General features: G+C 35.3%; 1 protein-coding gene and 1 pseudogene across 5 annotated transcripts in view; both read right to left on the bottom strand.

Annotated features, from left to right (window-relative positions):
• Positions 1-15,313, bottom strand: part of GSK3B (glycogen synthase kinase 3 beta) — a 196,354-nt gene that overhangs the window by 168,861 nt on the left and 12,180 nt on the right. The gene's annotated exons all lie outside the window — the stretch shown is intronic.
• On the bottom strand, positions 4,331-5,134 carry LOC118894956 (annotated as a pseudogene).

The raw sequence follows: 15,313 nt of genomic DNA, 5'->3' as shown, positions 1-15,313 counted from the left end.
AGACCCAACGCAGCCAAAATTAAATAAATAAATAAATAAATAATAAAATTAAAGATATAATGAAATAAAATTTTGAAAAAAAAAGAATTACTAAATTCCTACTGGAAAAGAGAAAATACCTGATTATAATACCATGAAAATATAGCAAGCAAAAATATAGCAAGTCCCTTTCTATTTCCTTCCTTCCTTCTTTCTCCCCTTCCTCCTTCTTTCTTTCTTTCTTTTATTTATGATAAAGCTTCACTGCCAGCAACCACAAAACTAACATATAAAAGACTTCGTCATTTTGCCATTGTCAGGCTTCAAACTTTATATGCTTCACTTAACTTCCTACTCTTTCCATTTCTAATCCCTAGAAAACACCATCAAATTAACAGAAATCAAAGACTACACTTCATTTTAATCCCTATTTTATGTGTTCACCAAAAGTTAGTTACTAATGGATTTCTACTTTAAAGGTACTTACAGAATTTACTCTTCAGGAATCCTGAAGCAAACCCTTTTGCAAAATCAAAGAACATTTAAAAAAATAACAGGTTTCTTGTTAGACAATATATGTTCACTGTAGAAAAACTTAGAAAAATTAAGATAGCAAAAAGAATAAAAGTAACATATTTGAACAACAAGATTATAACTGTATAATAACTGTACAATAAAGGGTTATAAGCGTAAGTATAAACATTTGGAGAATATTCTCAGTTTTCTCTATTTTGTTGCAGTTAATGCAATCACACTGCACATACTCCTTTACAATGTGCTGTTTTCACTCATTCTTATCATGAACTTATTTCTATGTTAAATATTCTTGTACATCATCATTTTTAATCCTACTGTATAAATACTATAGGATTGTAGAAAGGATTAAATAAATGTATGGCATGGATGAAGCACTATTTAAGTAGTATTATTGTTATTAATCCCAGTATTAAATTTTTGATAAACATTCATGTAAAACTAAATTTATGAGCATAGCCTTAATTTTTTTCCTTAAAGTCCCAGAATTAGAACTTCTGAAACTCTCCAAACTGCCCTCCAAAAAGAATACATAAATTTACTTTCCTTCTGCAATACAACTCCCAAAACTCTTGTCACCAACTAAATATGATCTTTGTAATCTTTGCCAATTTCACTGGGGAGGAAGGGGTACAATTTTGCCTCATTCTATTTTTGTATTTCACCAATTATACTAAATTGAACACTTTTTTCACATGTTAACTATTTTTATTTCTCATTATGTGAATTGCTTATCAAAATATTTTAAAGTGAATGACTCTAATATTCATCGTCAGAATACTCATATATTAGATTTGTTTAAAGCACGTTAATGCACACTGCCATTCTACATAAACATTTGCTTATGTTATACACTTTAAGAAAGGGAGTTATACAAGTTCGTTCCAATATAATCCTCAACTTAGTATCTTCCTCTAATATTTTAAAAACAGAACACTAGTACCAAAGTCTGGGGGGGTGAGGAGGGTTCAAATTAAAGTCTTTAAAACCACCTAATTATGTAATATATAGTATCTCCATTAATACATTCACTTAAAAGAATGAAGCAGATACTTAAGTATTGACAAGGAAACTTTCCATGATATATTAACTAATGAAAAAAGGATACAGAACATGATCCATTTATAATTTATGGTGAAAATAAAACAAATAGAGTAAGAAGAATAGGGAACCAGTCGCTGTCCTAGGTGCTAAGGACCCAGTGATAAACAAGATAGGCAGGTTTTTTCCTGTTTTTATGGAGCTCACTGGTGGTTAACAGGTATACTGACTTTATTTAGATTTCCTTTTAGTGAGTGTTAAGCCACAACAGAATACAATAAAATTTTCTCAATTTCTTTCCAAATGTAAGTTTGAGTCTAAGAAGAAAGTAAAGAGGGATATAGCTACACACACTACTTTCTGGATTTTAGAGCAAAAATTACAATACAAAAAACTTAGTAAGTTATATACACACACAAAAAAAATATTATTGACTAGTGTTAACGAAAGAGAAGAAAAAAAGTCTCAAAATCATTTTTTAAGTCTTAGTTATACTCACGAATCTTTTTCATTATCCAAATTTAAAGCTCAATTGATAATATTACATTGAAGAAATCAAGTTACAGAATATTCATGATATGATCCCCATTTTGTTTAAAAACTATTTGTAGTATATTAAATGCTATACACTCATAGAAAAATATCTTGAACTAACTTACTAGTAGTAATTTCTGGAGATAGGAATAAAGGGAAACTGAGCATATGGGAATCAGAGACAACTTTACAAATTTTATTGTATACACTTCTATACTGTTTGAGTATCTGTGGTAAAATAATATCTTTATTCCATAAATAAAAAATAAAATACTTTGAAGTTTCAGTGCCAGAAGAAGAACCAGGAACTTGGTCCCATCAAAATTTCTCTATGTAATACATTAATGTAATCAGTATGGAACTGCTTGAATTAAAAAATCAGAGTGTTAGGCAGGTTTAAAAAGCAGTAAGGAAGAGCTCCCTATACTATGAGTGATTTCCAGGATTTCTGTTAAGTAGAAAAAAATACAAGGTGCTAAATAAAGTGTAAGTTTTATCTAAGAAAGAAAGAGAAATATGACTAAGTATATACACATTTTTTGTAAACAATGAAAAACTAATAAAAATGGTCACTTATGGGGGAAGGAGAGGATAGAGGCTAGATTTTTCTGACTACATATTGTAGTTTTGGTTCTGGAACCATGAAAATGTTTTACATAATTATAAAAGTAATCAAAAGTAAATAAAAATGAAAACAAGATTATTCCCAAAAACTGACAGCAAAATGAATAAACCAAACTGTATATCAAATGGGTGGCTTAGAGAGCAATTATTTCAAATGATTTTAAAACAGTAGTTTGACTATACATCCCTAGTATAATTTGTAAGAATTCTTTTTTTTTTTAAGTTGGTCCAATTTTATTGAAATCTGTTACAGAAGACAATTCAAATAGGAACCACCGTCTGTGGTTTTAAGGCCTACAGAAATCTGAGTTACGTTTTACTGCAAAATATAAAATACATTAATTCAAACTACAGCGTCAAAAGATTTTAATAATGAATTGTATGTCCTCATTAAGTTAGATATTTGCAAATGTCTTCCTAAATACTTACAACTAATTTAGAGATATCTTTTAAAGTTCAAATAGCCAGTTTAAATTTGAGAAAACATACTTACTGTAACATGAAAGATGTTCACATTGAGATACTTCAGCCCCAGCTTCACAAACTACTGGAAATTAGGAGATACTCTGTTGCTAGATGAAAAAATATCACTTACGTCAGGGAAAATTATACTAGACTACCAGTTTAAAATGAGCAATAGTTCACATTATATTAGAGAAATTCTCTTGCCTTACAAATGCAAAATAAATCCTTCAGACTCCCTTGTCTGTAGAGACCACCAGCTCACTACCCAGGCTCTGAAACTCAGCACAGTTAGGGAAAAAACAAGACAGACTTCAGTATGAGAAGGAGCCAAAACATTTCCCGAGGGAAGCATTTCTGATTTTGTTTTTGTTAAGCATTCTCTTGATCTTTAAGCTCATTTAAAAAAAAAAACAAAAAAAAAAACCCCACTCAATTCCCAAGATCAGTTTGAAAATGAAAAAAATAGATCTGATGGCTCTCACAGCAACCTTCATCATGTCAAGGCAATGGTTTAACTCACATCTCCTGATATTTCCTCCCCATTTCCTACTGACAGCGTCCCCCCTTGCCCTTACAGAAGTTGAGGTTCCCTGTAATACAGACCCTTGGTTTTCTTAGCGTTACCTAAAACACATATTTTGAAAAATGTGTTTAGTAAAAATACCCTTCAAGTCCTGACCTAATTTCCTGATATATAAAGCACATAAGAGGTGGTGTCCCCTGTGACTATGTAAGGCTTACCAACTATTTAGGAGGTTCCCTTGACTCTTAAATTTGCCTTTAGAGGTTAAAATTCAACACAGAAAAAAATTCAGTTATCAAACATGTATTCCTAATTTAGAGTAAAGCTATATTACATAGCAAAACTCCACTTATTAAACTTTATCTCATGCAAACTTAAAATTTTAAAAATAGTAATTCCAGGCCCCAAGGTAGACCATGAACCTACTTAGATGCAAATATGGTAAACACTTAAAAATTTTTTTTCCAATCTTCCTAAAAGAAGTGTGTTTTGGCTGATAGATCAACATTATACGTCTGTTGCTAAGGAACACAATTTTTGACCTGGTAACTGAAATCATTCTGGTAATCTGACACACGACCAAGATGCTAAGACTACAGAATTAAAGGCATTCTTTTGGATTCTGTCCTTTAATAATTTTTAAGTGGAAAACCATGAAGAGGCTTCCAGCTCAGTAGAGACATTGATTAAAGCTTGGTAAAAATGGGCAGGTTCGCAGACCTTGGGTAACGCAAGTCAAATTCAACAGGCCAAAGGAGTGAGTTTTTCATGATGGGGCTCTCACCACTCACTGGTTTTGGGCCAGCTTTCCATAGCCTCCTCTCCCAGCATCATAGTCCTGACGATACTCATCTCATACCTGGCCCCCAGAACACCCACGGCCATACTGCCTGCCCTCCTTAAAGCCTGCGTCCCAGTCTGTGCGAATGATCCGGTCATCTGGACAAGTTCCATTTATGTACCGCATGGCATTTTCTGCATCTGGTCTTGAATAGTATTCCACAAAGCAGAACCCTGTTTTCTTCATTTTTATCCAGGCCCATGATGATTTTCTTTATGTCACCACTTTTGCTTAAGAGTTCATAGATTTGTTCTTCAGTTGTATAAGAGGAAAGATTTCCAACATACAATGTACAGCTTTTCTTCAGTAATTTTTCCTGTTCTTCATTGTCACCCATTCAGGAAACACTGTAGAAATTCTACAAGACAGTATCTTACTACTACCTAAATGAAGCTATAGGCTTTAGACTGCAGAGATAAACAACAGCAAAAGTTGAATCCGTTCACTGTTTGAATCTTGCAGGATGCTTGTAATTCATGATGGTTATGATGTGGAACTTTCTAAAGTAATGAGACCCAGAAGTGCTGGTCCCGGTACTGGCTCAGCTTGACGTAGGAGTCGCTGCGCAGCGCCTTCAGGAAGCCACCTGACATAGTGCAGAGAAGTGGCCGAGGACTCCGCCACTGTGAGAATAACGAAGCCACCCCAGCGGTGGCGGAACTGGCAATTGTTTTCAGCAACCATTTTCTAAAATAAGCTCAAAATAATAATACTAATACACATATGTATATATAAGTAACATGGCAAGTAATTCATTACTCTCCAAAACTTTCAGCGTAAAAGAAAAGAGCTATAAATATAAATCTTAAAAAAGTTAAAGGGAAAATCTTATAATCCTAAACCCTTAAACTGGAAACAAAATCAGACTTAGAAATATTAGTATGAACTCATGGTGTATTTTCTTTTCTTTTTTTTTACTTTTTAAAATTTTTATTTATTTATTTTTTAAATTTTTATTGGAGTATAGCTGCTTTACAGTGTTGTGTTAGTGTATTTTCGCATTTAAATAATCATACAACAGACTAAGCAAAGTTGCAGAATATAAGATCAACACAAAAATCATTCACGTTTTTATACACTAAGCAAATGAACACTCTGAAAAGATTAAGAAACAGTTCAGTTTACAATAGCATTAAAAATTTCAATTTAATAGCATAAAATACCACTTATGAATAAATTTAACCAAGGAGGTACAAGCCTTGAAAACTACAAAAGTTACTGAAAGAAATTAAAGAATACTTAAATAAATGGAAAGACATGCCATGTTCATAGATCAGAACACTTAATATTAAAATGTCAATACTACCCAAAGCAACCTACAGAAGATTCTAAAATTCAAATGAAATTGAAAAGGATTCTGAATAGCCAAAATAATCTTTTTAAAAAACTAAGTTAGACTACCTAAACTTCCCAGTATCAAAACTTACTACAAAGCTAGAGTAATCAAGACAGTGTAGTACTGACATAAAGACAGAAATACAGATCAATGGAACAGAACTGAGAGCCCACAAATAAACCCATGCATCTCTATAGTCAACTGATAATCAACAAGGGTGCCAAGACACTTCAATGGGAAAAGAACAGGCTCTTCAACACATCGAACTTGGACAACTGGACCCTTACTTCACACCATATATAAAAATTAACTCAAAAATGGCTCAGAGACCTAAATATAAGAAATAAAATGTAAAATCCTTAGAAGAAAACATATGGGTAAAACTTCATGATTTTGGATTTGGGAATACTTTTTCAGATATGACACCAAAAGCATGAGAAGGAAAGAAGCAGGTACATTCAACTTCATCAAAATTTAAAACTTCTGTGCGTCTAAGTACACTGTCAAGAGAGTGAAAAGATTACCCACACAATGGCAGAATGTATTTTCAAATCATGTATCTGGTAAGGGTCTAGTATCCAGAATATATAAAGAAGCCTTACAACCCAACAACAAAAAGAAAAAATGGGAAAAGGAGTTGAATAGACATTTCTCCAAAGAAGATATACATATGGCCAAAAAGCCCATCAAAAGATGCTCAACATCATTAGTCATTAGGGAAATGCAAATCAAAATCACAATGAGATACCACTTCACACCAACTAGGATGGCCATTATCAAAACATGGAAAATAACAAGTGTTGGAGAAGATGTGGAAAAATTAGAACCCTCATACACTGCTGGTGGAAATATAAAATGAGGCACCCACTGTGGAAAACTGGCAGTTCCTCAGTAAACACCCAAGAAAACTGACAAGTGTTCAAAAAAAATTCATACACATTCACCACAGCACTATTCACAATAGCCAAAATCTGGAAACAACCCAAACATCCATCAACTGAATAAACAAAATGTGGTATATCCATACAATGGAATGTTATTCAGCCATAAGAAAGAATGGAGTACTGATACATGCTACAACATGGATGAACCTTGAAAACACCTATGCTGAGTGAAAGAGGCCAGACACAAAGACCACATGTTGTATGATTCTACTTATGAACCATCCAGAACAAGTAAATCCATAGTCAGAAAGCAGATTAGTGCCAGGGTCTGGGGAGAGATAGGAATGCAGAGCGACCACTTAATGAATATAGGATTTCCTTTTGGAGTATGAAAAAGTTCAGGAACTAGATAGTGGTGATCGATAAACAATACTGTGAATGTACTTAATGTCACTGAATTGTACACTTTAAAACAGAAATGGTCAATTTTACATTGTTTATTTTACCACAAAAAAAAAAAATCACACACATACACACACCACACCCCCTAGCTCTGTCCAATAAAAGGGCCTACAAACAACACAACCATAGCAACAAAGACTCAGATGATGGTCTTTAAATATAATCTTACACTAAAAGGAATCAAAACCCCTTAGAGAAATAACTGGTTCTAGATCCGAGACAGGTGATGTACAAGATGAGCCTGGAACATCTTTTTATCCTGGAAAACCGGGCTACCAAAGATTATTGAGGTTTTCTCGAGGAATACAGGAGCCAACATGAAGGGGCTCCCACTAGCTAAAGATGAGACAATTTGAGAATTAAAAAGAATAACTACAATGGATTATAACAAACATATCCAAAATCTGGGGTTCATATTGATTCTTAAAGAAAACAAAACAAACAAACAAACAAAATCCTCACTGGCCACCTCTATCAAATACTAGGAAAAGAATCAAACATTTATTCTACTGTTCCTCAGAATAATCATACAATTGATTGAAGTAAAGAAGTTCTTTTTTATAGAAGAGCTCCAGCAAATAAAACAGAAGGAATAAAAAAATATCACCACCATCAGACAGAGTGATCTAGATCAGGGTTGGCAAACTTTTTCAGTGTCAATAAAGAGCTAAGTGGAAAGTGAAAGGGAGAAGAGAAGCAGAATAGGAAAAAGAATGAAACTGTGACTCATTCTTCTCTTCCTTCACCCTAGTTAGTGACAAGGTAGTGAGGTGCTGCTACTAGCTGTTCCTTTAAAAATGTCCTGACAAGGACAAAGAGTATTTTATTTTATAAGAAAAGGTTTCCCATGAAAATCACTCTGCCTCAAGCTGTGAAAACTGGTGTTCTTAGAGCCCCCAAAGATCTTGGCTATTTCAAAGCAGGAAATAAAAATTTAGGAAAAGAAAAAAATTTTTCAGGGGGGTGGTGGGGAGGCTCTCTCCCCCACTTCCTCAGAACTGAAGAGGAATAAAAACTGAAGGAAGAAAAATACCATACTCTGCTTAACTCAATCCACAGTTAATAGTCTTAGTGGTTTTGAAAGGCTCTAAACAGTTTTCCAAATTTTCAGAGGGCACCTCAGACTATTTAACTCTACTGAGCAAGACTATAGACATCCAAGTTGGGAGAAAAAAATCTTCACATTCCATAGTAACCTGGTTTGCCCACCATAGTTAAACATTTAATAACTAATGGTCAAATACAAACCAAACTGTCACTGCATACAGACTAGCCTGAAAACAGTTTTCAGGAGAAAAATATTTAGTATAAAAAGACTGACTAGGGACTTCCCTGGTGGCGCAGTGGTTAAGAATCTGCCTGCCAGTGCAAGGGACACGGGTTCGAGCCCTGGTCCAGGAAGATCCCACATGCCGCAGAGCAACCAAGCCCGTGTGCCACAGCTACTGAGCCTGTGCTCTACAGCCCAAGAGCCACAACTACTGAGCCCATGTGCCACAACTACTGAAGCCCGGGCGCCTAGAGCCTGTGCTGCACAAGAGAAGCCATGACAATGAGAAGCCCACGCACCACAACAAAGAGTAGCCCCCGCTCACCGCAACTAGAGAAAAGCCCGCATGCAACGAAGACCCAATGCAGCCAAAAATAAATAAAAATTTTAAAAAAAGATTGACTATACAGTCATTAGATCTACTCAAAATACACATCTCACACTAAAAACAAACAAAAACTTTATGGGCACTAGGTCAACATCTGCTGATTATAAATAGTACTCACTGAAAAAGTGCCAGATGCCTAACAGCAACTGTAACTTTCTTAATGCCCTACAAAATATACTCAAGATAGGACTTTCATTATAGGCATACCTCGGAGATATTGCAGGTTCGGTTCCAGACCATCGCAATAAAGTGAGTATCACAATAAAGTGAGCCACACAAGTTTTTTGGTTTCCCAGCACACATAAAACTTATGTTTACACTACACTGTAGTCTATTAAATATGCAACAGCATTATATCTACAAAAAAACAATGTATACACCTTAACTAAAAAATACTTTATTGCTAAAAATGCTAACCATCATCTGACAACACAGGGTTGCCACAAACCTTCAGTCTGTAAAAAATGTGGTATCTGTAAAGTGCAGTAAAGCGAAGCACAGTAAGACGAAGTATGACTGTAATTTAATAAGGCAAATGGTGATGATTTTTCCTCAAGTAAGTTTAAAAAAAGATTTGGAGGCTTTCCTTATGACCACCCTACACATGCCCATTAAGAAACAAAACAAAACAAAAAAACAGGATACAGAGAGGTAACAATCTACACCTAAGCCTTAATTACTTTTATTACTACTAATAATAATGGCAGCTAAGGTTACTCTGTGCCAGACACCTTACATGGATCATTACCTCCTTTAAGCATCACAATCACCCAGAAAAGTAGGTATTATTATCACCACATCCTGATGAGGAAAATGAAGCTATAAAAAGTTTGTAACTTGTCTAAGCCCACTATACCTGATGAAAGAGGGGGTTCTGGCCTTATAATGTCAAAAATAGACATAAAGCTATACATAACTAAACATACTAACAAATCTCACTCTAAAAGCACTTTAATTTCCCCTCTGGAGCATGGAATTCATCCATGCAAAGCAAAGGACACAGGCCATGTGTCAGGTAAGTAAATTTATCCGTTCCTTCTTCCCTAAGTAGGGCAGCTTAGTCTCTTTCCTAGTATTATTGCTAAATTGCTGTTTCTAAAGTGTAAAACCCAAATGGGCAGTTCATTACAATTATATAGTAGCACAGTAAAGTCAAAAGAGCAAAGATTTAGGAATCAGAGAGATTAGGGATCCATTCCCAGTTTTGCCCTGTTGCTAGTTTTGTGTTCTTTATCCTCCAAAAGGGCCTCAGGTTCCTTGTCTGTAAAATGGAGATATCACCTAGGTCCTGTACAGTAATGCTCTTATTTTTATTTTTTTTAATTCTCTTATTTTTATTTATTTATTTATTTATTTATTTATTTATTTATTTATTTAATTTCTGGGTGTGTTGGGTCCTTGTTTCTGTGCGAGGGCCCTCTCTAGTTGCGGCAAGGGGGGCCCACTCCTCATCGCGGTGCACGGGCCTCTCACCATCGCGGCCCCTCTTGTTGCGGAGCACAGGCTCCAGACGCGCAGGCTCAGTAGTTGTGGCTCATGGGCCCAGTTGTTCCACGGCATGTGGGACCCGCCCAGACCAGGGCTCGAACCCGTGTCTCCTGCATTGGCAGGCAGATTCTCAACCACTGCGCCACCACAGAAGCCCAGTAATGCTCTTTAAATGTTGGTTCCCCTCCCTTCTCTTCTAAAATAAAAGCAAGACCCAAATACCTAAGGCAAAGACTCCAAAGTGTGATCCAACGAACACCAACCCTTAGAGGGACCCTATAAGCAGTATTTCCTAAACTTCTTTATCCACAGAATATTTATTACAGCCTAACATTGCTTAAAGGAACTAGTGTAGGAAATGCTGACCAAAGGATTTTACATAGGTTAAAAAACAAAATGAAACTTTGCTTCAGATGATAGCTCTTTCGGTTCTCAGTGTTCATTTTTATCCACTATCTAGTTCCTGCCTGCATTCTGGATAGCTGAGCTGGCAAGTAAGTGCCTTGTGGATATATGAATACTCCATTTATAAACTATTATACATTAAAACCCAGATGTCCTCTTATAAGTGTGGTCTGAAAAATCTAACAGGGTTTGTTACTGCATTGTTAACAGAAAACAGTATTTTTCCACTAGTCTTCCAGTTACAGAGTAGAGGAGACAGGGAATAAAAAGTTCACGTATCAGTTTTCATTTACCAGAATTGTAGGACATAAACTAAATTACTACAAACATAATGTGTATCTGGCCTCACCTGTAGAGAAAAAGGCAGTACAGAGAATGGGAGCCAATTATACTGCATCTGAATTTTGTATCATCACAGGATTTTATTGTAATCTGACACTTAAAACACTTATCAACTAAGAAAAGTTCCTCAGAAGCACAGAAAATTTACTCCAAGTCATGAAAACTATAAATCAACCTTTTAAATTAATATTTAACTACCCTAAAAGCTACAAAAATACTACTTAGAGAGAAAAACATGATTATGAACTGATATATTAAAATTTGGTCTCTATGCTCAAGACTCACTGCTTTAAATTTCTGATTTATTTTTCAACATTCAACATTTATTAAGCATCAACTAGATAAAGAGGATCTTCATGTGCAACAATAATGCAAAGCAACAACAAAAATTATTGAGGGACTTCCCTGGTGGTCCAGTGGCTAAGACTCCACCCTCCCAATGCAGGGGGCCTGGGTTCAATCCCTGGTCAGGGAACTAGATCCCACATGCCACAACTAAGACCCGATGCAGCCAAATAAATAAGTTAATTAATTAATTTTTTAAAAATTATTGAGACAAGTGACCTCAGGAAACAATAAGGATGGAAGCAGGTGGGTGAAGTCTAATGCTTGCCTTGAGTCAAGCTATGATGTGTCAAACTCAAAATCGGTGTCTTCAAGTTACCAGAGGTAGCAAGGCTCCATTTTTGCACATCATTCACATTCTCTTAGGACAGTAAAGTAGTTAAGAAAAAAGTTCTAGATTAAATTACCTTGGTTGGAATCCAAGCTCTGCCATCTGCTGGTTCTGAAACCTTGGCAAAAGTTACCTAACCTCTCTAAGCCTCAATTTCCTCAATGATAATGGGATCTGGCTCATAACTGACTTTGCAATATGGATTTCAACTATATTTGTTACCCATCTCTTATAGCCACTATTTCATAGACAGGCTGCATTAATTTTAAAGCAAGGTATTTGCTCTTAAAATTTTTACTTCAAAAGGATAAAACAATTTAACACTACTTGTATATGGCTGACAATTTACTTTCTTCTTGGTAAGCAACATTAATAAAAAGTAAAAGTTCCAAAGCCCTACCCTAAGAAACCTTAGTTCAACCAATTTCCCAGAATCTTCCTATTTTCTTTCCAAATTATAAAGATCACATAGTGCAGCAGTTAAAAGAACAAATTCAAAGTATGGCTACAAAATTTGCTGGCTGTGTAAGGCCCTCTAAGCCTCAGTTTCCTCATTTGTAAATTGTATTTGCCTTACCAGATTGTGGTAAAGATTAAATAAGATAGAAATAAATTGCTTAGTATAGTGCAATGACATAGTAAGTACTGAAAAACCTTTTGTCTTTTATTTAAAGTCTGGCGGCCTGAGTTCAACATGCTGGGCCTATTCCCTACTAGTTGTGAGATCCTGAATATATCAATTAAAATATTTTTAACTCCATTATCCTTAAATGGGGAGAATACTGCCTCAAAGCATTATGAAAGTTATATGAAATATCAGTCCTTGGCACACAGTAAACACTCAAACAGTAGCTACATCTGAATTATTCTAGTTCTAAGATATGGGCTACCATCATAGCATCTAGGGAAACTCAATACTCATCATAACCACAATCTTTTTTCTAATTAACTTTTTCCCCAACCCTCACTCCTCTGGTCAACAGCAGCATTTCTTACCTCTTCCCTAAACTTTAGAAAGTACATAGGCTTTCCCAGGTATATATAAGAAAAAAAAATATGTTGTTGTTAACTGAGACATAAAGTAAAGCTACATTTTTAAACAATATCTTACTCTTAAATTAATAATGATAGTTGACAAGCTGTACAATTTATATTGATGCCATATACAAGACAGTGGAGTCAGAGAATCTTCTGCCTCTGGGGATCTTTCTTTTCTAAGGACCCCAGGAACTGGCCCACCTGCTCCTACTTTAGAAGTCATGACACACAGTTCCTTTGTTTCTTACTAAGTACTCATTCTCCACTATAGCAGAAATAAAATACTAGAACATTTCCACTATCCTTTGAAAGTGCACAGCCATTCTTTAACTTTCTGTAAATTGACAGGAGGTAAATATATACTGTAAAGTCTCAAAACTCTCTCAATAAAGGTTATCCCTGATGTTCAACGAATTTAAATAGAATTATGCTTTGTTCTTTAGTAACTCCTCTTAGGTTTCAATGGCACAGCAAGCATTTGCTACTTACAGAGAAAATAAAATAAATCTCTTCTAAGAATCATGCCCTAGGTCAGCCAAACATCTCACAATGTATACAATTAGTCAAAGAAGCAGATACAATGTTGCTCAGTAAAAACCAAATTATTATCCTGACATCATGATTTCTCAAAACCCAATACAGACAGCCAAATTTTACAGCTATTTAAGAAGTTAGATTATTTAGTGAAGAGAACCCTTATTGCTTATTAATATTTCTTACTTTCTCTGGGAAAGCTCTTGAATTGATATACTAATATACACTAGTATATCAGACAAACAAACACTATCCGAGAGACACAAAAAGAAGCCCTGTAAAAATTAAAGTTTTCATAAATCCCCACAATACAATTATATGTCTAAGTACATCCATGGTGAAAGGGCCTGTTCATATTTAAATAGTCTGTTTACTTTGTCTCTTGCAGAATAAGCTACTTGGTAAAAATAAGGAAACTGATTTATCACTTTTCATTATTCTAAATCTCTCTTCTACCCTCACCCTCTCCAAATAAACTCCTGGAAGGCTTGGGGGTATTGTACTAGCTGGACAGGCTCAATGTTTCAAAGGTATTGTGCTTACCAACCAGTGCAACCTAGCATCTGAGTTCTTTCATTCAGCTATCCATCCAGAGTTCACACCACTCTGTGCTAAGCACACAGTATAACACAAGTGTCTATATCTCTGTGTCTCTTTCCTTTCCCTACTATTGTTCCTTTGTGTTTGAACAAAAATCCAGGTTTAACTTTATAACTTAATTTCTTGTATCAAAATTTAAATGTTGGGTTTCCCTGGTGGCACAGTGGTTGAGAATCTGCCTGCCAATGCAGGGGACACGGGTTTGAGCCCTGGTCTGGGAAGATCCCACATGCCGTGGAGCAACTAGGCCCGTGAGCCACAACTACTGAGCCTGCGCGTCTGGAGCCTGTGCCCCGCAACGAGAGAGACGGCAACAGTGAAAGGCCCGCGCACTGCGATGAAGAGTGGCCCCCATTCGCCGCAACTAGAGAAAGCCCTTGCACAGAAACAAAGACCCAACACAGCCAAAAATAAATAAATAAATTAATTAATTTAAAAAAAAAAAACAAAAACTTAAATGTTTCTAGAAACATCAGTGACAGTTTGATGACCTGGAAACTCTAATACTATCATGTATAGTATACATGTAACTACCATGATAAATTGCTTTCAATTCAAATATGTATTAAGTAACCCACTATAGAAAGCACTGTGCTCCACACTACAGGAAATACAAAGGTGAGTAAAATACCGTTTTTGCCATACTCGAATTTATAATCACCTAGAAAGAGACAAAACAAGTTAACTAGAACACAAGGCAGCACATAAGAGGAGTGATTGTGCTACAGGAGTTACATGCAAGTGCATTTCATGCCTTGGAGTAAAGGGCGAGGAAGACTAAGTAGTTGAGGTGGCGTATGAGACTCTGAAAGCTGGGTGGGTCTTTGAAACAGCAAGGGGAGAGAATTTATGACAGAATATTTAGACTAATAAGATCTCATTGGGACCAGGACAATCATGGCAATAACAACATCTAACAAGTATACCAATAAGAATTTTAATATACTTTTTAAGTGTGCTAAAATATGGGGAAAAATCATTACCTCCTATACCAAGGACGTTTCTGAAGAACATAAATCTCTCAACCTCCTTTAATGTGGTGTAAATTTCAAAATAAACTGAAGACATGACTAAAACCAAAACAAAGCAATGAGACAAATCAATGAAGTGTTTTTAAACTACATACACCTTATCTGTTCCTTTAGAATATATATATATATATATATATATATATGATTAGGCAGATCGACAACAATATTACACAATAACGTAATTCCCGGAAAATTCTAAACCTGTACTGCTCAACATGTGGCTATTAAGCGCTTAAAATGTGGCTACTACAAATTAGTATGTGCTATTAAGAGTAAAATACCCACTAGGTTGTGAAGATTCAGTACTCAAAAAAGGTG

The sequence above is a fragment of the Balaenoptera musculus genome, chromosome 4 (genome assembly GCF_009873245.2).
Source record: "Balaenoptera musculus isolate JJ_BM4_2016_0621 chromosome 4, mBalMus1.pri.v3, whole genome shotgun sequence".
Taxonomy (NCBI): domain Eukaryota; kingdom Metazoa; phylum Chordata; class Mammalia; order Artiodactyla; family Balaenopteridae; genus Balaenoptera; species Balaenoptera musculus.
The sequence above is the reverse complement of the archived record's forward strand: the minus strand, read 5'-3'. Positions and strand labels throughout refer to the sequence as shown.